Source organism: Macrobrachium rosenbergii, chromosome 29 (genome assembly GCF_040412425.1).
Source record: "Macrobrachium rosenbergii isolate ZJJX-2024 chromosome 29, ASM4041242v1, whole genome shotgun sequence".
Taxonomy (NCBI): domain Eukaryota; kingdom Metazoa; phylum Arthropoda; class Malacostraca; order Decapoda; family Palaemonidae; genus Macrobrachium; species Macrobrachium rosenbergii.
The window spans coordinates 14,704,875-14,730,223 of NC_089769.1; the positions used below are offsets into that span (position 1 = coordinate 14,704,875).

The following is a 25,349-nucleotide window of genomic DNA, read 5'->3' on the forward strand; positions in this document are numbered from 1 at the left end:
GGATGCTCTGTGGCTTGCTGCAACGGAACTTGCAAACTGAGTTTTCAAAATAAAGGTTTGGAAGTTAATCATTCTTAATTCATCTACAAGTGGTCTTTGTTAATATGTCATGAAAAGAGAAATAATATATTTACATGCTCGCAGGTGAAATATTTTGACAGTTGATGAGCTTCTTTTTCAATCACGCTAAAATAAAATTTTTGTGGGTGAAAATCTTACATGTCGAATAGCTCCTCTGCTGAACGACACACTTTAGAACATTCAGTAATAATTTATATGACAAATCTAAATGTGACAGGAGACATCGTTCTTACAGTTTTGACTTAGATTATTTGGTAATAACGATTTACATAGTAGCGCTTTTTAACAAGAGGTTGCATTTTTTATGGTAAAACAAGGGAAAAGAAAACATTGACCCAGTTGCCAGTTCTGTGGTTCATTGTACACTGATGGTATAATTGAATTTTTGGGGTTATGTCACATGGCACCAAGTAACAGAGATTCCTGGGCCACTGTTTGAGCTATTCATGGCCACAAGCTCTTCAGACCTTGGTGCCTAGACGTCAGGCAATTGAACGCACTACTCTTCCAAAATACTCAGTGACAGAGAAATTGCTCAAACAGCTAATAGTATTAATAAATTTTGTAATATCATTTATCAAAGCAAAGAGTGCTATTTTCAAAAAGAAATGCCAGATGAATCCTTAAATATGCATAACGGCTCGGTCAAAAATCTTTGATTAATAGTGGAAAGGTTGAGTTTTGATGGAATTTATAAAGGTGACAATGGTCAAATTAATTTTTTTTTGGTAATATATATATAACTATAAAGTGGCCATTTGCAAAAGGCCTGAGTTTATTAACCAGTTTTATTCGAAATGTACTGTAAATAAACAAATGGTAAAGTGTGATCATTGAGTGACTGAATAAGCAATGTCCTTTCTGTAAATCTTGAAACGGACACCGCGTGACCTCACCAACTACGAGAATTTATAGAATTTCTTCTTAACTAAATGTCGTCACGACTCACTTTATATTGGAAACCCATCACACAGTTTAGCAAGGCATACAAATTTGCTTGTTCTTCATTTCAGTCTTGAAATTTGTGCAGTTCCAGGTTCAGAAATGAATCGACCAGCAAATCCTGTTCGTGAACACTACAAGCCATGGAGTATGTTGACGTTGTTTCGTTGTGCTTGATTACTCAGCAGTAGGGCGCACTAGTAAGTACCCTTGAAATAGTATTTTTAACCCATATATTCTTGGTAGATATTCTTGTACCTCGGTTACAATTCTGAAATCACTCACGTCGGCAAAACTTTATAATGAAACAAATACAGTATCCAGTTTTGAATGAATGTCCTTGCTCATGCATCAAACTAGATCAGCCTAAGCTAGGCATAACAGAGATGTTCTAGGTTGGGTATAAGTAGGAATAGGCTTAGGGTGAAAAAATATGATGGTCTAGCGTGATAATAAGATTTAACTTTGAATTGAAACTATGATTTATCCGTGTTTTAAGGTGTGTTTTGAACATTCTGACAAATTTCGGTATTATTTTATAAATTGCCAATACACGATATGAAATTGTAACCTACATTTTTGAAAAGACCTCTTCATCAAATTACGGCTTATAAGGTAAGACAATACCTGTCCCCCACTCCTCTCCATAGCTAATATGGCAAAATTGTAACCAGTAAACACCCCTAGATTACATGGTATTATTTTATATTGGCAACTTATAAAATTTTACCAATTTTATATATTACCCTTGGGGGGACCATAGTGACAAGTCCGGTATTTTGGGGTGAGAGAACACATATATGAGGGAAGTACAAGGGTGCATTTAACCTAACCTAGGGTGTTGAGTCCTTAACTCACCAGAATGCCTGGACCATAGATAGAGAGGGAGAGATTGGACAGCCCATGATAGCCGACCGGTTTGTGACGTGTACTGCCTGGCGCCATTGCTATGTGTTGATTCTTATGTAAACAATGACACAGCTCATGCAATGTAATGTGAAACCCTGTACTCTTTAAAATGTTATCTCGGCTGTCCTTCAAGACTGTCAGATGATTTATGCACCATTTACTAAATACAATATGTACTGTGTGCAAAAAATAAAAATATTTAATTTCGCTGGTATATTTTTTCTACAGTTAAGCCATAAAGTTTTGCATTATGATCATACTGCGTTGACAGCCAATTTTCTCAGCAGTCTTTAAAGACTGGTAAATAATCTTTGCAGCATTTACCGAGGATGATGTGTACTATATGTAGAAATAATATTTATTCTGTATGCTGTAGTTTTTATACACTTGAGTAATAAAGTTGACCAATTTGCCGATGTTCTGTGCCTTTTGTACCGCCATGAATTTACAGTTTTACTCTCTAGAGGTATAACTAATTATTATCGTTCTTTATTCATGGGTCAAGCTGACAGGTAGTAAAATTTGGCCACAGTATGCTAAAATAATTGTCATTATCCAAATGGCTGTCATCCCATATAGGCTTCATCCATAGGCATAATATGATATTATTAATAACCTAAGTTTAATAGTCTGATACCTAACAGCCAATATTCAATAGTTTGTACAGTCATTTAATAGGATTTTAAAATTTACTGTACCCATACTATTAATAGGGATACAATTAATATTGTAGTTTGTAGGGCTGTATAAATCTTGCCATTGGCAGTACTGATGTATGTGCTGGCTTGCCCCTTCTGGTTACTTCTTATTAGACTAATGTTAATCTGCTTTGGTAGCCTCATTGTTGCCTCTTAACATATTCTGGACTTCAAAGTCTGTTGCAGAAACTGAAGCTCATGCTTACCAGGAGGTTTGAAAATGTACTTTGGAAGAAAATGCTTGATGCATAAGCGTGATCGATCGTTTGGCTCTTTATCCCTTCCACATTTTCTAACCCAAGTAAGGTAGCAGTCTCTCTTTTGTTCTTGGCAGGAAATCTTAAACACAAAATTGACAAAAATCAATCCTGAATCTCTGACCTACAGACATTCTTAAAGGGTATTTGAACCTACGAGGCTACTCACAGATCTTATAAGAGAAAGTATTTCTTTAATTACAGCATACATGTAGTTACAGTTGCATTAATTCATATTTTTACGGGAGAGTACACTGTACGTGTACAGAACCAGATCAAAGTATTTGAACCATGACATAGAAGTATTTTTACAGCTACAATTGCAGTTAATACCAAGATGTACATATATAAAGCTATGTAACATGTCACAGTCATAATGACCTGCAATTCAACATACTTATTTACATTGTACAGTCTAAGTTAGGCTAGCCTGTAAGACTAACTAGGTGTATTTCGTGGTCTGTTGAGAGGGACAGATAGAAAAATCAGCATTCCTGAAGGTTACCCCAAGTTAGGCTACCTTTGCTAAGCTAAGGTTAGGCCATGGTAGGCTACCCTTGGCTATTTGATGATCAACCCTGGTAGGCTAGCTAGTTGGTAAAGTTTACTTTTAAAGCTATAATGTAGTATGAATTTGAAGTATCCTTTAAGGTAAAAGTGGTAATGGTAAAATTGAAGAATACTACCTTTAAGTGTTCTGGCAGATCAAATTCAGCTGAGTCTTCTGCATACCAGTAGGTTTGAGAACTTCCTGATAAAGTGGTAAATAACATTACAACACTCTATTAACACTTAAAATGGATAGGCCTCTTGATACTATGTACATTGTAGTACTAGTAGTAGGGAAAATTGTCAGACTTGATGGTAACCCTACATGCTAATTTATTAGGCTATATGAATTTAATGTCAAAATAGGCTCTAATAAAAGGCTTATTACAACGATGATTATTTTATTACCTCAAAAAGCAGTCTTGTAGTTGACTGCAAGTTGATTGTGATCTAACACACGTACTTTTACTTATCTGAGGTTGTTTCAACACAGTTATAAAGATTTTCATGAATGAAAATATGTCACCAACTTGTGAAATGTCATCCCCTGTTCCTTTGAGCTTCTGTTTCTGTATGTAACACAGTTGATGGCCCAGCACTGTGTGCCAGAGGTGGCTCTGTTGCTGCTGGTCTGTGCAAAAAGTTAAGTATACCTTAGTTTTACCAGACCACTGAGCTGATTAACAGCTCTCCTAGGGCTGGCCCGAAGGATTAGACTTATTTTACGTAGCTAAGAACCAATTGGTGTGCAGTTGCTGCTGCTGCCAGTTCTGGGAATCAACACATAGCAATGGCGCCCTACTTGCACGCGACAGTCACGTGACTGCCCAATCTCTCCTCTCTATGTCTATGGCCTGGACCTTAAATCATTTAGTGAAATATGGTGATGTTAGTAAGAGGATTACAAGTGTTGCAGAATGCTGGTTTTGCATTGAAATTAGGCATTCCTCGCTTATTTGCAGCATTGGTTAAAGGCATTTCTGTTTTATGACGCTTGGCTAACGACATCGTTTACCAGATTTTCGTTGACGGTAAGTAATTTTCTGTATCAGTGAATGGTTTATTGGCATCGGTAAGTGGTTTGTTAGTGTCGGTAAGTGGTCAGTGGCACTGTTAAGTGGTTTATTGGTGCTTACGACATTGTAAACGCCATTTATTACCATGATTATTGTGCTGTTTCGGTTATCGATGATTTTCAGTTAATGGTGCTCAGCCAGGAACAGAACCCCAGTCGTTAACCGGGGACTGCCTTATAATAGTCTTTTGGTCCTGACCTAAGTCGAGAGCAAAATATCTATTTTGAGGCTTTTCCCTTCTCAGGGTTGTTAAATGCAGACTGGACCGTATTTAAAGGTAATGAGTTTGACACTTTAATGCCATACAGGGCAGTTAGAATGTACACTAAAATATAGTAAGGCTTGTTAGAGTCGATATTAATCATTTTATGTTTGAGGAGGAGCGAACACTAGTTTTCTGTTAGTTGGTCAAATTAACACACATCACTTCACCCTGAATTATTACCTTGCTGGAGGGAATTATTCATTATGAAAATTTTAGTGGATGTACTCAGTCACTGAGATAAGTAATAGCAGTGGAAGGGACTCAACATCCAGAGGTTGGCTGTAGACAGTGGGCTGTGGGCATCCCCTGTTATGGACCTGTTTGAGACTAAGGGGGTTGTCATTTTTGCCAATTTTTTGTTCACCAGTGCAAGGTCCTCTATCTTGGGCAGGAACAGCTTGGTGTCTAGGCTGTAATGCATTCCCTACTCTTGCTAGGTTTCAGGAAGTCATCAGTGTATTACCTCAGGTAACCAGGGAAGGCTGATGTATCCAGCTTCTTTCAGTGGTGGGTGCAAGCAACTGAGAAATGAAAGGTTTCATCACAATCCCATAAGCCACAGATGACTGTGGTAAGGTCCATGGTTCTGGTGAGCTCAAGGCAGGGGATCTCGCAGTAATGCCATTATCAGAGCAGGTAGAGAATCTGCTGATCAATTAATTCTGCCAACACCAGTGGTCAGGGTGTAAGTCATGGTCCCACATTAAGGGTTTTTTTCCAGTACCGATACCTCTATAAACAACATGATTATGTTTCCATTGTTTCTCAGCATGAGGAGACTTTTTGGTAGCAACCTTAAGGCTAAAGGGCCATGTTGTCTTAGGCATAGGTTTGTCTGAGGACAAAGACATCCAGATGTTTTTCAGGGTGTAAAAGTAGAGTTTCCCAGGTCCTTGCTACAAGTACTTTACTTTGGAATCTGTATGCAGTTCTTCAGTAAAGAAGTTTCAATGGAAACTTCACAGTAGCCTTAGACACAGTTAAAGAGTGAGAGAGCCACAGTCTTAGTCAGATAAGATAGGCTTTCTAAGGACAAGGCAATTATCTTTGCCTTATTTTGAGCTAAATACAGTTTTGGGTTAGACCCTTAACTACAACAGTGTCTTTACCTAGCCTAGAGTCACTAGGGCTTGAGGAACTTGATCCCTTGGGGGCCCAGTAGTGTCTGTAAGGATTGTTGGAATTACACTAAAAGGATTAAGCCTGATGTTAAGGTCCTGTCTTTAGTGATGTGGAAACTGGAGCTTCCAAAGGGTAGGAATGTAATGTACTTTTCTTTAGGTCTTTGGTCAAGGACTTTCATGCTAATTTCTATTCTTAATGGAAAGTAAGCCACTGGACATGTGTGCAATGGCTGCAACTTTTAAATTTGAAAACTTATACTTGGATAAGATATTGAAGTCACCCAGTGGCATGGTAATCTTGTATTTACTTTGGTTTATCTTCATGGTGCGGAGATTAAATATGATTATTACAGAGCGTTATTATGTCCTGAATAGATAGGTAGCCTTTTTGGTCTACTACTTTTTAAACCTGGTTGTGGTTTTTGGGAAGCTTGGAGGTACTCAGTGTTGAGTATTAGAAATAGTATACCTTTTTATACATACTGTATGTACTGTACTTGTTAGTTATCCATCATTGGCTATGCAGGGTTTTGGCACATTAACCCTATCCCTCCTTCTGCTGAAGGGGGCCACCCTCCAAAGAAACCTCGGCTATCTTCATGATGAGGATCTTGTACCTGTGTGACAATCGTCCTAAAGCGGCATTAGTAGCCTATGGATTGAATTTACTGGTTAAAACAAACGCTTGTTTTATATAAGTAAATTACCCAGTAATTACATAGCTGTTAGTTTCTTTTAACTGGCAGCTTACCCAGTAATTACATAGTTATTAGTTTCTTTTAACTGGCAGCTTAAAATTTTGAATTTAACACATACAACTTACCTGTTAGTTACATATAGCTTTAGTCTTTGACGTCACGGCAAAATTTCAAAACGCGCGGCAGCGCCAGTCCGAATATCGGGTGATCGCCCTTACCTGCCCTCTGTCGGGGTACTAGGAACTATTCAACATGCTTCAGAATAATTTTGCCGTCACGCCGGCGACATTGTTGTCGGTACTCGAGCGAAATTTCATTGTATCTGCCTACATCGAGCTGTTTTCACTTGGTGAAGTACTCTCTTGTTGGTTTGCGGCTTTGCCAGTTATTTGTCACCTATTTAGTCAGGTTTTCTGATAACTATGTCAGATTCTGGGTCTTATACCTTTAGGGTATGCAGCAAAGGCTGTAAGACGAGGTTGGTCAAGGCTAGTCTTGATCCTCATTCAATTTGTGTGGCTTGTAGAGGTCAGGAATGTTCATATGAGAGGAAGTGTGATGAATGTGTCAGTATGACTGAAAAAGATTGGAAGGCTCTATCTAAGTATGTAAAGAAGCTTGAGAAAGATAGAGCCAGGAAAGCTTTAGCTAGAAGTTCTTCTTCTCTCTCTCAGAAACCGGAATCTCCTTAGCTATGCAGGAAACTTCTATTAATATCCCCGTGGCTACTAATATTCCTATTCCTGACTCTGATATCCCTGAACCCGTTACCGTGTCTGAGTATCAAGTCCAGATGGACGCCAGATTTAACCTTCATGAGCGTATTGTGGGCGCCATGGAGGATATTGGCGTTAACGTGAAATCCCTTCATGAGCGTATGGATTCTTTCCAAAATATTGTGAATTATTCTGAAGCATGTTGGAAAGCGCCTGGTGAGGCGCCATCCCAGGCTCCTTTTGTGGCGCCAGTTCAGGCTCCTCTTGTGGCGCAGGCTCCTCTTGTGGCGCCAGTTCAGGCTCCTCTTGTGCGCGCCTACTCAGGCTCAGGCTCCTCGTCAAGCTCTTATTCAGGCTCCTACTCTTCCTTCACAAGATGTGTGTGTGCAAGCGGAAGGTTTTTCTCCTATTTCGTCTGAGGAAGAAGTTGTGGAAGAGTTTCCTGTAGACGAACCAGACTCCTCTCGCTCGGATTACAAGAAGCTTCTTCGCTTCTTTATTGATAATTTTCCTGAGGATTTTGCACCTGCGGCTCCGGCTTCCCCTCTCTCTCAGTACGCAAGAGACTCGAAACCTCCTACCTCTTCCTTTATGAAGTTAGTGCTTTCTATTTCAGCTAAGAAGGCATTAAAGAAAATGAACTCCTGGTTGGAAGACAAGCGTGATCAGGGGAAAACCACTTTCTGCTTCCCTCCTTCCAAGCTTTCTACTAAGACGAAGGCTTGCTACGACACTGGGGAAGTTTTCTCTCTGGGAGCTTCTGCCTCCTCTCAGGGAGACTTCTCCAGTCTCGTTGATTCTACCCGTCGTTCTGCGATGAACTCGGCTCGGATTTTCTTCTCTCCTTCAGAGTTGGACCACCTTTGAAGAACGTTTTCCGAGTTTTGGAAGTCATCAGTTTTATGGACTGGACTATTGGCGCTTTGGGTAGGAAGGTAAAGTCTTTTGGTCTTTCCGAAGCGCATTTCGATGATTTCTCTTCTGTTATGTCCTGCTTAGATAAAGGGATTCGTGACGGTGCGTCTGAGTTAGCCTCCATCTTCACGTTAGGAGTTCTTAAGAAGCGACAACTTTGGTGCTCTTTTTGTCGCTCGTGGAGTTTCTAGGACTCAAAGATCGGCTCTTCTTTTTGCACCTCTGGATAAGAAGTACCTTTTCCCTCAAGAACTTGTGGCCGAAGTGTCGAAATCCCTTACTCAGAAGTCCACACAGGACCTTTTGGCGCAATCCTCTCGTAACCAAAAGCTCCTCAACCTTCTCTGCCAGCGCAAACTCGTCCTCTAGTTAATCAAAATAGGCCCTTTCGTGGCAGGCCCCTCACCCGTACAGGATCTAGTTTCCGGGGCAAAGCAAGATTTGTCTCCAGGGCTATCAAACCCTCAATTAAAAGTGATCTGCATGTCCTCCATGCACTAGTAGGAGCCAGACTTCAGCAGTTCTGGCAAACTTGGGAGGAGATCGGAGCGGACCAGTGGACCACGTCCGTGCTAAAGGAAGGATATTCTATCCCCTTCCTCAAGAGGCCCCCTCTTGCAACAGAACCTTTAGCTTTGACAGCATATTCCAGCAACTTAGAGAAATGCTCGGTTCTGAGTGCGGAAGTAGACTCCATGCTTTTAAAAGGAGCGATAGAGATCGTGGAAGAAGTCAACTCTCCAGGCTTTTACAACCGTCTTTCTTGTTCCAAAGGCCTCAGGCGGCTGGAGACCAGTCCTGGACGTAAGTTCTCTCAACCTTTTCGTGGAGAAAACCAGTTTCTCGATGGAGACGACGCAATCCGTCCTCAATTCTCTTCGTCCGGGGGATTGGATGGTCTCAATAGATCTGCAGGACGCTTACTTTCACATTCCGATCCATCCCGCGTCCAGGAAGTTTCTTCGCTTCGTTTTCCAGGAGAAGACTTATCAGTTCAGGACTCTGTGCTTTGGTCTGTCCACAGCCCCTCAAGTATTCACAAGAGTTATGTCCACTGTTGCCAAAGCTCTTCATCTCAGAGGAATAAAGATCTCTCTCTATCTAGACGATTGGCTCCTTCGTTCCCAGTCTCAGTCTCAGTGCTTGGAGGATTTGAAAGTAACTCTCGACTTGACTCAGAAGCTAGGACTTCTAATCAATTGGAAGAAGTCTCACCTATCTCCCTCACAATCCAGGATCTATTTAGGAGTGAGACTGGAAACAGTTCCTTTTCTGGCTTTTCCGTCAGATCAAAGAATCTCGGACTGTCTCAAAAGTCCAGAACTTTCTGGATATGGATACCTGTTCAAGAAAGGCTTGGATGAGCCTCCTGGGAACTCTGGCGTCAATAGAAAAGTTTGTCTCCTGGGGAGACTTCACATGAGGCCCCTTCAATTCTACCTCAGGGAGCAATGGAACAGGAAAACGCTTCCAGACTCCTTCTCCTTTCCAATCTCGGACCGTATCAAGGAGGATCTAAGGTGGTGGTTAGATCAAGAAAATTAGAGAAAGGTCTCTCTCTTTTTCCGTCGAACCCGAACCACGAACTGTTTGCAGACTCGTCAGAAGTAGGATGGGGAGCGACGTTGGGGGTAAAAGAAATTTCAGGTTTGTGGAATGCGACAGAAAAAGAATGGCACATCAACAAGAAGGAGTTGAAAGCAATCCACCTGAGTCTCGTACACTTCCTACCTTTCGTACAGGGACAAACAGTTCTGGTTCATTCAGACAGCACCACAGCGTTGTCTTATATAAAGAAACAGGGGGGCACTCATTCTTACTCCCTCAGCGAGGTAGCAAGAGACCTCCTTTTGTGGGCAGAAAAGCACAAGATTCTGCTCCTAACGAGATTCATTCAGGGAGCCCTCAACGTGAGAGCGGACTCCTTGAGCAGGAAGCACCAGGTTCTGTCCACAGAGTGGATTTTGCACGAAGAAGTGTGCAAGTCGCTGTGGAGACTTTGGGGTCAACCTCTGGTAGACCTGTTCGCGACGAACAAGTCGAACAGGCTCCCAATCTTCTGCTCTCCTGTCCCGGACCAAGCAGCCTTCCAGACGGACGCAATGCTACTGAATTGGTCGGGTCTGGACCTTTACGCCTTCCCGCCGTTCAAGATGTTAGGTGCGGTGTTGAGGAAATTTCAGCACCACTCCAACACCAGGATGACGTTGATAGCCCCCTTCTGGCCTTCCAGGGATTGGTTCCCAGTTCTCATGGATCTCTTGATCGACTTCCCGAGGAGCCTTCCAAACAGAGTAGATTTACTCAGACAGCCCCACTTCAGGAGATTTCACGAAAACCTGTCAAGTCTGCGGCTAACTGCGTTCAGACTATCGAACGTCTTCTCAGAAGCAAAGGATTTTCGAAGAAAGCGGCTCAATCCATCGCTAGAGCCAGAAGACCATCTTCGATCAAGGTCTATGAGTCCAAGTGGAATATGTTTCGTTCATGGTGCAAAGATCATGACATTTCCTCTTCCAGAACCTCGGTGACGCAGATTGCGGATTTTCTTTTGTTCCTCGGGAATAAGAACCTTTCTGTATCCACACTTAAAAGGTTATCGTAGCATGCTGGCTACTGTTTTTCGTCACAGAGGTTTGGATATCTCTAATAACCAAGATATAACGGACCTTATTAAATCCTTCAGTACCTCTAAGAGGTCAGATGCTAAAGTTGTTTCGTGGAATCTTGATGTAGTCCTGAAGTGGCTTATGTCTGAGAAATTTGAACCTATGGATTCTGCTTCTTTAAGAGATCTTACGAGGAAAACCCTTTTTAGTTTTGTTAGCTACAGCTAAGAGAATCAGTGAGATCCACGCCTTGGATAAGAGAGTAGGATTCTCTGCTTCAAAAGCAATTTGTTCTTTCAAACTGTTTTTTATTATGGCCAAGAACGAGACCCTTCGCACCCGTGGCCTCGCTCTTTTGAGATTCCGAGTCTGTCGGAATTGGTAGGTAAGGAGCAGGAGAGGTTCCTCTGCCCAGTCAGAGCCTTGAAATATTATTTGCGAAGGACTAAAGATATTAGGGTCCTTCAGATTCCTTATGGTGTTCGGTCAGGAACCCTCTTAGACCAATGTCCAAGAATGCCATGTCCTTTTTATTAGAGATCTGATTTCTGAAGCTCACTCCAATATTTCAGAGAATGATTTGAAAATGTGTAAAGTGAAGGCTCACGAAGTGAGGGCTATCTCTACTTCTCTCGCTTATAAAAGGAACCTCTCCTTCAAGATATTGTGCAAGCAACCTACTGGAGGTGTAAGTCTGTATTTGCTTTGCATTATCTCTCGCAAGTGCAGACAGTGTTTGACGAGTGCAGCACGTTAGGGCCCTTTGTTGTATCTGGCACGGTAATGGGTAAAGGGGTAAAGGAGGATTAACCTACCTTTACTTACTTGTTTTTTGGAGTGTGAAGGTTTTTTATGGTTGTCTGTGAGGGTAAGTGTTGGTTAGTTTTACCCCACAGTTGGTTTTGGTTTTTATGGTTATACTTTTTCTTTGGTGTTGGGTGACCCCTTTTGTAATTCATGATGTTTGTGCTGCGCCCTGAGCAGGGGCATACTTGTGGTATTGTCACGGCCATGTCCTAGGTGACTGATACCCAGCTTAAGCAATCTGCGACCAGGTCATTATACCCCGCGGTTGCTCTGAGGATAGCAGGTTACTGAGGCAGTAACTGTGGAATCAGCTACCTTAGCAGGTGAGGAACTAAGAAATTTTCTACATTAATAACCTTAATGTTTCCAACAACTCTTTTAGCTGTCATTGCCCCACCTCCTAAAGGTGTCAATCAGCTATATGTAACTAACAGGTAAGTTGTATGTGTTAAAATGACATTTTTATTCTAAAATAATGTTTAACACATACTTACCTGTTAGTTACATATACGAAAGCCCACCCTCCTCCCCACGGGGACAGGTAGGCAAATTATTCTGAAGCATGTTGGAATAGTTCCTAGTACCCCGACAGAGGGCAGGTAAGGCGATCACCCGATATTCGGACTGGCGCTGCCGCATGCTTTTGAAATTTTGCCGTGACGTCAAAGACTAAAGCTATATGTAACTAACAGGTAAGTATGTGTTAAACATTATTTTAGAATAAAAATGTCATATTGTGGGTCACGCTAGTTTTTTGGTTATGGTGACGTGCCCCCCCACTTTCGGGTGTAAGAGAAGGTACAACGTAACAAGAGCTTCAGTTTGTTTCTGCCGGCTGTGGTTGAAGTACTGTGGTTGGCAGCAGCTTGAATTTTGAAATTTACACTTTGCTGGTTGTTTGCTCTATCGTCGATTGGTGAAGTATTTATTTTTGTAGCCTTTCAGCATAATTAAGATAGTGTTAGGTGAGTTTTGATCATTGGTTTACGACTCTTTGCCCGTTTTTTGGACTTGTATTAAATTTTCCAGGATGTCTGACATTAGTAGTTCTAGTATTAGGTATTGTAGCAAAGGCTGCAATACTAGACTGACTAAAGAATCTTACGACTCTCACACTGTTTGTGTTCAGTGTAGGGGACAAGCATGTTCAGTGGATATACAATGTGAGGAGTGTATCAACTGGGATTTAAAGAAGTGGGAGACTTTAGATCCACATCTTAAGAAACTAGCTAGAGATATGAAGAGGAAAGCTATTGCTAGGGAATCTAGTAAAGCTTTAGCTAGTCAGAATTCATCCGCTAAGTCGGATGCAATTACACCTGTAATTTCTTCCGATCCCATCTATCTCCTCCACCTGTGCAACCCTCTCTTTTACCTGGCTCTCACGCTTCCGACCCCAACACCATCGCCAGTCTGGAGTCGAAAATCGACACTCGCTTCGAGTTGATTGTGCAATTGATCGCTAAATTAGCGTCATCGGTGAAAGTGCTAATGGATAAAAGTGAGTCAGAGCGCCCCATGGCGCCCAGCGCAAGTGCAGTGGTAGTGGAGGAGGTGGCTGTTCGGCCCGCCGATTCTCCTAGGCCAAGGTCCCTGACATACTCCCTAGCACCTGGGATGAGTCAAACTGGCAGCCTAAGGGAGGTCGGTTGGGTTTGCCCCCAAGCAGTCGCCCCCTGGGTTCAATCTGTTGACGAATCCCAGACTGCAACCAAAAGCCATTGGAAAGGCCTTCAAGTGGGTGCTCATTGTATGTCCTCCAGCTCTGAAGATTTTACAGTAGTCCCAGGCGTACATGGTGCTATGCGGACAAGTCACGCCCGCTGAAAAAGCATGTGCCGTGGTGTCTGAGATTTCTTCCCCTGTTCCTTGTAAGAAGGGCAAAGATTCAGCATGCCCGTCATGTAGTCATTGGGCTACCCCAGAACAATTCTCTTCTGCTTCTTCTGACGATGGTCGTAAATTGGTGCTGAAGCGCCTTGTGGCACGGACACGTTCTTCGTCGAATAAAGGAACTACTGCATCAGGAGTTGTGCATGCAGCACCTTCATTTCTACAGTCAGCTCCCGAGCGGCCAGCGACTAGCGTCGAAGCGCCCAAACTCCTGTTTGCGGTTGAGCGCCCACTGGTGCCCGTTCACCAACAGGTTTCCTCGCTGGCTCCCGTCTCTACAGTGCTCCCCCCGAGCGCCCATTGGCGCCCGCTCCTCCACTGCTTCTTAGTATTGTTGTCTCAGACATTGTTCCTCCTTCAGTTGACCCGATTCAGAGCAAACTGGATAATATTCTCAGTTTGCTTCAGAAGGTTCCTTCTACAGCTCAGACGACAATGGACTTACTCTCCTGTTTCTTCTGAGGAAGAGGTTGTTCCAGATCAAGATGCTCCTTCGTCAGCATACTCTGCGCTGTTGAGGTTCCTGCTAGTGACTTATTCAAGCTTCTTTTTGCCAGCTACTCCCTCTGTTCCTGCTTCAACTTTCTTTATGGAAGCCCCCTCAGTCGGTTCTTTGAAATTACCAAATTGGTTCTTTCCTTTTCAGCAAAGAAGGCACTGGATGAAGTAGAAGGGTGGTTTTCTGAGAAGAGGGAACAAGGCAAAGCAGCTTTTTGTTTCCCACCTTCCAAGTTGTCCAGATCGAGCTACAGGTTTTATGCGACTGGAGAGGCTCCTTCCCTGGGAGTCTCTGCTTCCTCGCAGGGGACTTCTCTGGGCTTATCGACTTGGCTAGGAGATCAGCATTCTCTTCAGCCAAAATTATGTTTTCAGCCTCGGAGCTTTGCACCTTCTCAAGAATATTTTTAAGGTGTTCGAAGTGATGAGCTTCCTAGACTGCGCAGTGGGCGCTCTGGTTTGTAAGCTTAGAGTGCTCCCTGTTACCTCAAGAAATCTCGTTGGATCTCTTAGGAGTACTTTCCTGTATTTAAAGGGATATTCGCGATAGTACGCAGGAGTTAGCTAGTCTGTACGCCATGGGTGTACTTAAGAAAAGAGAGCTTTGGTGTTCTTTTACTTTGAAAGGCATCACTCCGTCTCAGAGATCGGCCCTCCTATTCTCCCCTGTGGACAAGATGTATCTTTTTCCAGAGGCTATAGTACTGGACATAGCCTCTGACCTGCAGAAAAAGAACACTCAGGACCTGCTCTCCCAATCTACGAGACACCCCAAGGATTCTTCGACTCTTCCTCCCAGATCTTTGTCTCCGCTGCAACCTACTCCCTTTCGGAGCTCCCATTCTAGATCCCAGACTAGAACAAGTACATATACCTGTTTCCCATAGCGTTCCATCAAGAAGTCCTCCTGTAAGTCTTACTCCAAGAAATGAAACCATAGTCCTCTGTACTCAGGTAGGAGTGCGGCTCTGCTTTTGGGAATGGTGGGAACAAAAGGGAGCGGAATCTTGGATAGTGTCTGTCCTGAAGGAGGGCTACACTATCCCCTTTTTGAACAAACCTCCTCTAATCCGCAAGCCTGTCGAATTGACAGCTTACTCTCCAGGCTCAAAGAGGTTTGCTGCTCCCTTGCTAGAGGTTGAGTCCCTTGTTCAGGAAGAGGCTATAGAGGTAGTAGAGGACATTCATTCTCCGGGATTCTACAACCGTCTTGTTGTAGTGCCCAAGTCATCGGGGGGCTGGAGATCCGTTTTGGACATAAGTGCTCTAAATGTCTTTGTCAAAAAGACAACATTCAAGATGGAAACAAACCAATCGGTCTTTGCATCCATTCGCCATGGAGAATGGATGGCGTCCATCGACATGCACAATGTGTACTTTCACATTCCAGTGCATCTGACTTCAAGAAAGTACCTCAGGTTTGTGTTTCAGGGCAAGGTGTTTCAATTTTGGGCTCTGTGCTTCGGTCTCTCGACAGCACTGCAAGTGTTCACCAGGGTATTGGCTCCCTAGCAAAATGACTTCATTTGATGGGGATAAAGATCTCCTATATCTAGATGACTGGCTACTACGTTCCCTAGACGACTGGCTGCTACGTTCCCGCTCGAAAGCTCAATGTACGAAGGACATTCGCATGACTCTTCTCTTGGCCCAAGAATTGGGCCTTCTCATCAGTCGGGACAAGTCGCTCCTGATGCCTTCTCAGGAGATTCCTTATTTTGGAATGACAATCAACTCTTGGGATTTTCGGGTTTTTCCAGTCCCAAAGAGAATAGAAAAGTGTTTCCAGCCAGTGGAAGAATTTCTGGAATCACAATATGAGGCATCAGCACCCAGATACAGGGCAGTCTTCTAGGCACCCTCTCATCCATGGAACAATTCGTCACTCTGGGAAGACTTCACCTGAGACCTCTCCAATTCTTCCTCAGAGCCAGCTGGAACAGGAAAAAGTTTCCGGACATGTTTGTGTTCCCGATAATGGTGGAAATCAAGGAGGACCTTTGTTGGTGGAATTCCAGGAAGAGACTATCAGAAGGGAAATCTCTTCAGCCTCTGAACCCCAGCCTAGAGTTCTTTTCAGACGTGTCGAACCTAGGTTGGGGAGCTCTTTTTGGGTTAAAAGAAGTGTCAGGGACCTGGTCTCAGGAACAGCAAAACTGGCACATCAGCGTAAAAGAATTACAGGCGATATTTCTGGGCCTACAGTGCTTCACTTCAGAAATTCGGGGGAGGACAGTAGCAGTGCATTCAGACAGTACGACGGCACTGGTGTACATCAAGAAACAAGGGGAACCCACTCTTTCTCCCTGTATGAAGCGGCAAGGGGTCTTTTTCTTTGGTTACACCAGAACGACACTCAAGTGACAACGCGTTTTATCCAGGGGAGACTCAACGTTCTGGCAGATGAATTGAGCTGTCAAAGACAGATCCTTCCCACAGAATGGACATTAGACCCGTTGGTTTGTTTGGATCTGTGGAAGCTCTGGGGGAAACCCATGATAGATTTGTTTGCATACTCCAGGAATCACTGACTTCCTCTCTTCTGCTCACCAGTACCAGATCCCTTGGCATGGGCGACCGATGCAATGTTACAGGATTGGTCGAACAAAGATCTGTATGCCTTTCCCCCCATTCAGTTTAGTGAGACAAGTCATTAACAAATTCCAGTCTTATCAAAACCTGTCCATAATCTTGATAGCCCGCTTCTGGCCAGCAAAAGAGTGGTTCCTGGATCTACTAGAACTTCTTGCGGACTTCCTGAGACTGCTGCCACAGAAGCAACAACTTCTCTGACAACCTCACTTCCGTTGGTTCCACCAAAACCTGTCTTCTCTGGCCCTAACAGGATTCAAACTGTTAGGCAACTGCTCCGAAGGGCTTTTCAAGAGCGGCTGCAGACGCAACTGCGAAGTGTAGAAGACAGACATCAGATAGTGTCTACCAGGCTAAATGGTCCATCTTCAGGTCCTGGTGCAGACAAAGTAAAGTGTCCTCTTCTGATACCTCTGTAGCAGAAATAGCGGACTTTCTCCTGTTCCTACGCTCCACTAAAGGACTTTCCACCTCTACCATTAAAGGCTACAGAGCTATGCTTAGCTCAGTTTTCTGTCATAAAGGAATGGACTTACCGTCTAACCCGGATTTGTCCGACCTTATTAAGTCCTTTGATGCTGCAAAGCTGAAAGAAAAACCTTTGCTGTCCTGGAAGTTGGATGTGGTGCTTAAGTGGCTGTCCAGTCCACGTTTTGAGCCCATGCAATCTATCTCTTTAAAGTATCTAACCAGGAAAACTCTTTTTCTGGTTGCCTTGGCCACCGCCAAGAGATCCAGTGAAATCCATGCTTTAGACAGAAACATTTGATTTTCTCATGGGAATGCAGTCTGCTGCTTTTCTCTAGAATTTCTGGCTAAGAACGAATTGCCATCAAATCCATGGCCTCGTTCTTTTAGGATCAAGAGCTTGTCTGAGATAGTAGGGCTGTCTGAAGAAGAAAGAACTCTGTCCAGTAAGGGCCCTGGCATTTTTTCTGAGGAACCTGATTTCGGAAGCACATTCCACGGTGAGCGAAGACTCACTCTCCTCTTACAAGGTAAAACCCGATGAAATAGGAGCGGTTGCTACGTCTTTGGCATTTAAGTGCAATTTATCCCTCACGTCAGTTGTGCAAGCAATGTTTTAAAAGTGCAAGTCGGTGTTTGCATCGCATTATTTAAGTGATATTGAGACTACTTACAATCATTGCAGTACCTTGGATCTGTTTTACGCAGCTGGCGTGGTGTTGGGGGAGGAAATGTGGAAAGCAATGTCCTTTCTTTAATCTCTTCACCTTGCTTAGGGTGTTGAGTTTTTTGGGGAGCCTGGGAGTACTATGTACTTGGAGTACCCTCCAGTCTTTTGGTTTTAATGGTTGGGTATTGGTGTTTTTAATTTGGTTTTTGATGGGTATGGTGACTATTTACTCTGGTTATTGTGTGTGGTACTGCGCCCTGGGCAGGCATCTTGTTGTACTTTGCTAGCCCTAGAAATTAGTCCATCGCCACAAAGCACACACTGTAGTAGTAGGCCCTCAAGGCTTTACCGCCCTCGCCTCTACTGGATAAGATGTGCCGACCAGAGGCAGTATCTACCTGTAGCAGCTCTCTTATCAGGCAAGGTTCAACAACATTGATTCAAAGTTATTAAATTTCTATTCTCAAACTCATTACTATTAATAATGTTTTGGGATAGATATGTCCAACATTTCCACCTCCATTCAATGTGGGAATCAGCTATGTAATTACTGGGTAAGTTATTTATATAAAATGACATTTTTATAATAAATAAAGTTTTGTTCATGACACTTACCTGCCAGATATATATATAGCTGTATTTCTCCGAAATCCAGCTATATATATATCTGCCAGGTAAGTATGAACAAACCTTATTTTATTATTAAAATATCATTTTATATATACTTATCCAGTAATTACATGATCGAGCCCACCCGCCTCCCCTCACTTGGACATGAGGTCATAAACAAACTGAAGCTCTTTGCTACGTTGTACCTTCTTCTACACCTGAAAGTGGGCAGGGCACGTCTTCATAACCAAAACAGACTAGCTTGACCCGCAATTTCAAAAGTTTAAGCTGCTGGTTAAAAGAAATGAATAGCTATGCAATTACTGGGTAAGTATATATAAAACTTTATTTTATTATAAAAATGTCATTTTTATACAAAATATTTTGTTACTAAGCAGCCTTTAGAGGGCTGGCTGATTTCCACTTTGCCCACCTCGTTTTTCACATGTGGGAATCAGCTATATAATGAGAGGTAATGTTCATTTCAGAAATATAAATACATATACTTAATTTAAGATATATATTTTAAATACTTACCTCTCCATTACTATATATAAATTGCTCTCCCTACCTCCCCACATTCAAAGTGGACAGAAGTAAACTAATCGGCTGCAAGTGTTTGTACCTATCGGTCCACTGGTGGGGGATAGGGAAAGTAGGTGGATTGAAGACGGATATTCATAGAAAACCAAGTGTTCTCGTTTTTTGTTTCAGTCTGTCGAACTACCACTGGCGCGGAAGTAAAAGCTATATAGTGGTGAGGTAAGTATTAAAAAAAATAAATTTTGGATTAAGTATTAATAAATTTTGCATCAAATATGGGAAAATAAGGTAGGCAATTGCATTTTGCTTCAAGTTTTTGGTTTAAAGTGTGATGATTGTTGTGTATAAGCATAATTAGTTTTTACAGTTATGCAGTATTGACAAGGGGGAGTAAGGGCACAAGGTTGTCAATTTACATCCATAGTGTGTTTTTTTATCATAACCAGATCTTTTCATTGTCCGGCAAGCTCTTTAATCTGGATATGAGAGAGATTACTATATGAAAGTTAGAGCATAGTCCTGAATATATTACATTTATGGCATAAATTTCAGAGCTCCAATAGGTTCAGTGTGGAATAAAACAGAATCATTCCTAGTCTGAAAATACATCATATTGTAGTTACTGGACTATATAAGATTGAAGAAAGATTGAGAGGGCATTTCTGTCTAGCAGTGAAGGTTACTCAAACCTAGTGTCAGAGAGGTTATGAATGCCAAATTAGGAAGAGTGGAGACAGGCAGAAAAGATGAAGACACAAGAAGAGGGTGGCAACGAAGAACCATGGTTTTGTTGTCACCTTTTCAGTGTGTATTTTGCTGAATGCAGCCACTGATGTTTTTCTTTGCTTTGAATCTCCTATCAGTGAAGTGTTTGTCTCTTGAGGAGTATCATGTGGGGGTGCAACCATTGTTCTTAATATACAGTACTGCATATAGGAATATCCTTAGGCATGAACTGGACCAGTTGTTGAATCTTAATAAAAATACAGTTGACTGGTGGGGATGGGGGAGAAAGGGGACTTATCTCTGGTGGAGATGGAAGAGAAAGCAGGTACATCTCTCACTCACCCAGCCTCGCCACACTTTTTCTTCAGCCACTGAAAAGAGAAGTATCTGCTTTCTCATCCCTTGTTCCTTTGCAATAATTTTAAATTCTTTTTTGTATTTGTATAGTAGTTTTGTGTCCTTTAGGTTTTGTTTTTGTCAATTATGGAGAAGACACATGACCCACATGAGATTTGGTCTTAGTGTAGGGGTAAGAATTGTACTTAGGCCTTGCCCTGTGACCTAATGTTCTTCATGGGCCTCTCCCCAGTGGGAAAAGTATAAAGGAAGAAAGACAAGAAGCATATGCTGGTTTGTTTGGGGGTAATACTTTCCGGGCGATGCTACTGAACCCCTCCAGCTCCTACCCGCCTCCCAGATCTGCCTTTTGAGGAGGGTTAGATCCCCCAAGTATGACAAACTCATTCATTTTATCTTGTCAGAGGACAAGGATGCAAGTACTTGGGGATTGTCATTTTAGGAGTGGAGAAAATATTGCTTACTCTTAATGTACCAAGTGGTTTTTTGTTTGCTGCATTTCTCAGTGACCTAGTAGAAAAGGACAGACTTTCTTCTTCTGATTTGTCTGCCACTGTTTCTGCAGTTCCTCTTAGGAGAGCATAGGTGCCAGTTCACTAGCATGTAATCATTGTACCTCTGGCAGGGCTGTTGCCATCATGCATGATACAAAAGGACTGCCCTTTCTCATTCCCACTGTGTGCTCTTGGGCTTGCATTAGGATGGATCTGTGCACCTTCATGCTCTACTCATACTGGGTCTGTAGACCAGGTGTGTGTTGCAGCTCGGGGTATCCCTCTCTCCACAGTTCCAAGGAGTTGCAAGGGAGGGCCATGCACAACATGTTTGCTCTGTGCTTGCAAGGTCCCCAGACTGTACATGTTCGAACAGCAGGACAGGTTCTTTCTCATGCTCTCCTTTTTGGGTAGGGATGGGAACCAACACCCCTTTCTCGCTTGGTATGCAATCCAAGCAATCTCACTCAAGGGAGAGGTCTCCTTTGATATCTTCCACCCTTGTGTGCCTGGTTCAGTGTGTAGGCATGAGGCCTGTGAGAGAGATGGTGCACCTTCTTGTTCTCTCCTTGGTAAGGTAGAGACAGTGGTTGAGCTTAAGGGAGGGGCTTTTCAAGACTTTAGTTTCAACCATGAGGTGCCCTTCATATCCTCGTCAAGGGCCAAAGGCTTCCATAGCCAAACCTTCGAACTTAGTGAAACCTTCCACATCTGAGATGGTGATGAAGCTTGTACTTCATTTTAGGTGGTTTACAAGTCAAACTACTTTCTAAAAACATGTGTTTATTAATAATACTATATACATACACATACAACCAAACAATCATACAACTGATTCTAATATAAATACTTATACACTAAGAGTTACATACGGAATTGTTTTCACTTAAGAATTATTTACAGAAATGCTTTCACTTGAATTATTTACAGAAATGCTTTCACTTAGGTTTTATGTATCAATATGCTTGGACTAGGATAGGTTTTATGTATCAATATGCTTGGACTAGCTTCCTAAAAAAATTCCATCAAGTTTCACTGTACAGTATTAACAGTAAATAGGTTGACACTTGGGTGAATGTACAATATGGTTTTATTTTTTGATTGCAAACATAGTAGAAATAACATCTGAAAAGGTGTTTAAGTGGAGAGGGCACAACTCCTTTGTTAATAAAAGTGACTCCACCTTAGCACACTATATCCTCCTTAGAGGTACACATCAAGGAGTTCAGAATTCTTCCTCTTGCTCTGTGCTGCCAATTCTCAGTGTTCTCTGTTGTAGTCAGTTAAATCACACAAGGGTACGGTTTGAGGTCTCAACTACATTCTACAAAAATAACTTGACATCATCAGAATGAAGTGACAATCTTATAACAGAATTTAATTGAAAGAATAAAGTTTCATATATACAAACTGCTTCACCATATTCAGAAGCCCAGTCTCCGGCTTCTTTTAAGAAAGATGGGGAGTCTTCCCAGCTCTTGTGTCCCCTTTCCTTAGGTCCATCTGGGAAGAGAGGAAAAGGTAAGGAGGGAGGAGGTTATTGAGAGTGGTGAGCCCCTTTCTCTGCTGCCATGAGTAGTGGGCTGCTTGTCACACCAGGGTTAACCAGGTATCCATGTATCACAGAAGAAGAATGCCCTCCAAATGGGCCCAAGCCAAAGCCAAAACCCAAGTAAACACTTGAGGAGCTGTTGCCAGTTCAGAGTGCAAGACCTTGAACTGAAAGACAGCCTCATTACAGACAAAGCAGAGGTACTTCCAAGGGTCCTGAAGAATGAATACAGACACCACCCTACTTACGAGCATTCAGCTTACAAACATTCAGAGATACAAACAAACTGGATAAATTAAAATTGTGTTCAGAGCTCTTCCCTTTGCCACCCGTAAGTTCAGATTTTGTTTTGCATGCCTATTCTGTGCATACAGTAATGTATGTACAGTGTAATTTGTTTTAGGATGAGAACACTTACAGTACTTTATTGATTTTATGTATCATACTGTGCTTAGATAGGCATGAAGAATATAGTAACCAACTTACAAACAATTCAACACACAAACGGACAGAACGTAATTCGTTTTTAAGTTTGGTGGTGTCTGTACTTGAAAAGTACACTCCCTGAAAGTCTAATGGAATCTAACACTGAATGTAAAGTTTCCATCTTGAAATGAGTCTTCAGATCATATTTGTTCAAAGCCGAGAAGTCGATTACTGATCTCTAACCCCCAGTTGCCTTCTCTGTGGGAAAGAGGTGGCTGTAAAATCCGGGAGACTGGTGATCTGTGGCTTTCTTGGGTCTTTCTCTTTCAAAGCTTCCACTTCCACCAGAGATTTCCACAAATTTGAGGGGACAGGATGAGAACAGCAGCTGTGTTTTCAAGGGGGAAGGGGGGGACGAGAGTCCTTGAAAGGAAACCTAAAAATATGCAGATGACTTCTCTGTCATTTGCTGGGATCAAAATGGATATAGTTTAAAGAAAACCAACTCACAATCAGCAAAATTATTGGATGGTCAGACAACAGTGGACTTTAAGCTCTCTATAATTAAGATTTAATGAATATTTTTGCTGCAGTATTCAGCAAGTACATATATGTATGTTCAAGGTGAAAGAATACCTTGTGCTAATTGTACTCAAGAGACCTGGTTTTTAGGACTGATTGTATTTGTAGTGGTTCTGGAGCTTTTTCCTCTTTGTTATTTTTTCCGTTCATTTGTAATTTCTTTTTTACCCTGTTATTTTTTCCGTTCATTTGTAATTTCTTTTTTACCCCAAAGTCTTTGTTATTTCCTTTTTCATCCTCTTTCCCACATTAAAATTTCTTTTGTATTTTGTTTCCAGATTCCAGTGCCATTCCGCCAGATCTTCATTGTCACCTTTGTGTATCTTCATCTTCCCTACCTGCCTTCACCAGAGGACTCTTCCTAATTTGGCATTCATAACCTCTCTGAAACTAGGTTAGAGTAACCTTCACTGCTAGACAGAAAATGCCTTCTCAATCGTTCTTCAACCTTATATGTTCCAGTAATTACATTATGCTATATTTTCAGACTGGGAATGATTCTGTTTTATTTCACACTGAACCTATAGGAGTTCTGAAATTTATGACATAAATGTAATATATTCAGGACTATGCTGTAACTTTCATATAGTAACCTCTCTCATATCCAGGTAAAAGGTAAAAGAAAACTAGCCCCCTCCCTCCGCTTGATGACTCAAGCCTCATGGTCATGTTGTTGCTCATGGAAACCAGTGTGACCCATCACATGATCTTGGAATGCTTGCAGGGTTAGAAGTGTTGCTTGTTTCCAAAACAGTTGATGTGCAAATGAGGGTCATCCTGTGTCAACACACCTGATGCCCCCCCTTTGATGTATTCGAGAACAGAAACATCTCTGGATATAGGAGTTCAAGGGAACTCCCTCAGAGTTTTTTGTTGTCCAGTCACCAAATGAGGTCTTCTTTTACCTCATACTCAAGGCCACGAGCTATGAGGGAGGGTCTCCTGTGGCTGACCCTTGTTGCCCTTTAAGTAAACGCAAGTAGTTGCCTGTGGGACAAGCTTGGACCAAGATGACAGGTGACTGAAGATTGTCTTCCAGAGCTGATCTGGTTGCTCCTGTCATGACAGGAATTGTGCCGACACTTTCCTAAGCTTGCTAACACAAGAATCTGGAGTGCAGATTTGCCGCTGCAATGTTTAAGGGTGTGTCCACACAGCCAGACTGTGCTCGTCAAGCAAACATTGTTATCAGATCATGATGGGAAGCGGGAATCAGTGCAGATGACATCAGAAGCACAAAAACCACAGGCATGGATTTAGCAAAAAATATTGGAATCAGATCTAGCTTAACCCCATAGTCTCTTTACTCATTCACCAGGCAAAGTTGAAAACCAGTGTCCACACACAGGTACTTGATTTCTTCAAAATATGGCCTTGGGAGTGAGTTGGTAGTTTCCAGTCCAATGCAGTACAAATTCATTGCCATGGTGTGTGACAAGATTAAAAGGAAAATAAAACAGTGGTGCTCGGCAGCATTATAATTTCTACACTTTGCCAGAACAAGTGCAAAAAATGGAATGTTGCAAGGAATGATTACTTAAAAGCACAAAGGGGAAGCCATATTATGATTTTATTTAAACTGCAAGATGGGTACGAATCAACTTAGGCAACTATACTTGAAGGGACCCCAGCAAATTTTACATCGTGTAAGAAAAGGTAAAGCCATTGATAACCAAGCCGAACAACTAACAAGAGAGAGGTTTCCCCCAGGGCGCATCTAGAAGCGCCACTAATTTTTGTATCTAATGTAGTGGATGCTTCAACACTTCACTCCGGTATGGAACAAGAATATCAAAATAAAATTAGTCTGCCATTATTCCTGAAATGTTTCAAATCCTGTATGATGTACCCAAGGATGAAAACTTGCAAGTAGGTTTTGTATTGATATGAAAAAAAAAGGACTTGAATCAAATATTGGTATGATAAGCATCATGATCAGAACAAATAAAGCAGCATACAGTTGACCTCCCATATTCATGGGGGATACATACCACAACCCCCCGCTAATAAAAATCTGCGAATACTTAAAACTTCCCCTCTAAAAACGCTTATAACTGCTTATCTTGAAAATTCAAACACCAAATTTATACCTTAAACTATCACCCTATATCAGATATACCTTAAACTATTATCCTATTACTGTATTAATCTTTGAAATGATATTAATATCATTTCAAAGTCATTTTAAACATTATCCTTAAAAAATACGTACGTATACTGTATGGCTTGCAGCTGTGTGAAAACTATAATCCAGTTCCCTCCATGTATTCAGGCATGCACATTTTCTTTCACA

The 25,349-nt window shown here is 42.1% G+C and overlaps 1 long non-coding RNA gene across 1 annotated transcript; it reads left to right on the top strand.

The window, feature by feature from the left end:
* Positions 1–919: 919 nt before the first annotated feature.
* On the top strand, positions 920–24,872 carry LOC136854409 (uncharacterized). Its single transcript, XR_010857686.1, has 2 exons — positions 920–1,223; positions 23,335–24,872. It is a non-coding gene; the product is annotated as an uncharacterized lncRNA (long non-coding RNA).
* Positions 24,873–25,349: the final 477 nt, after the last annotated feature.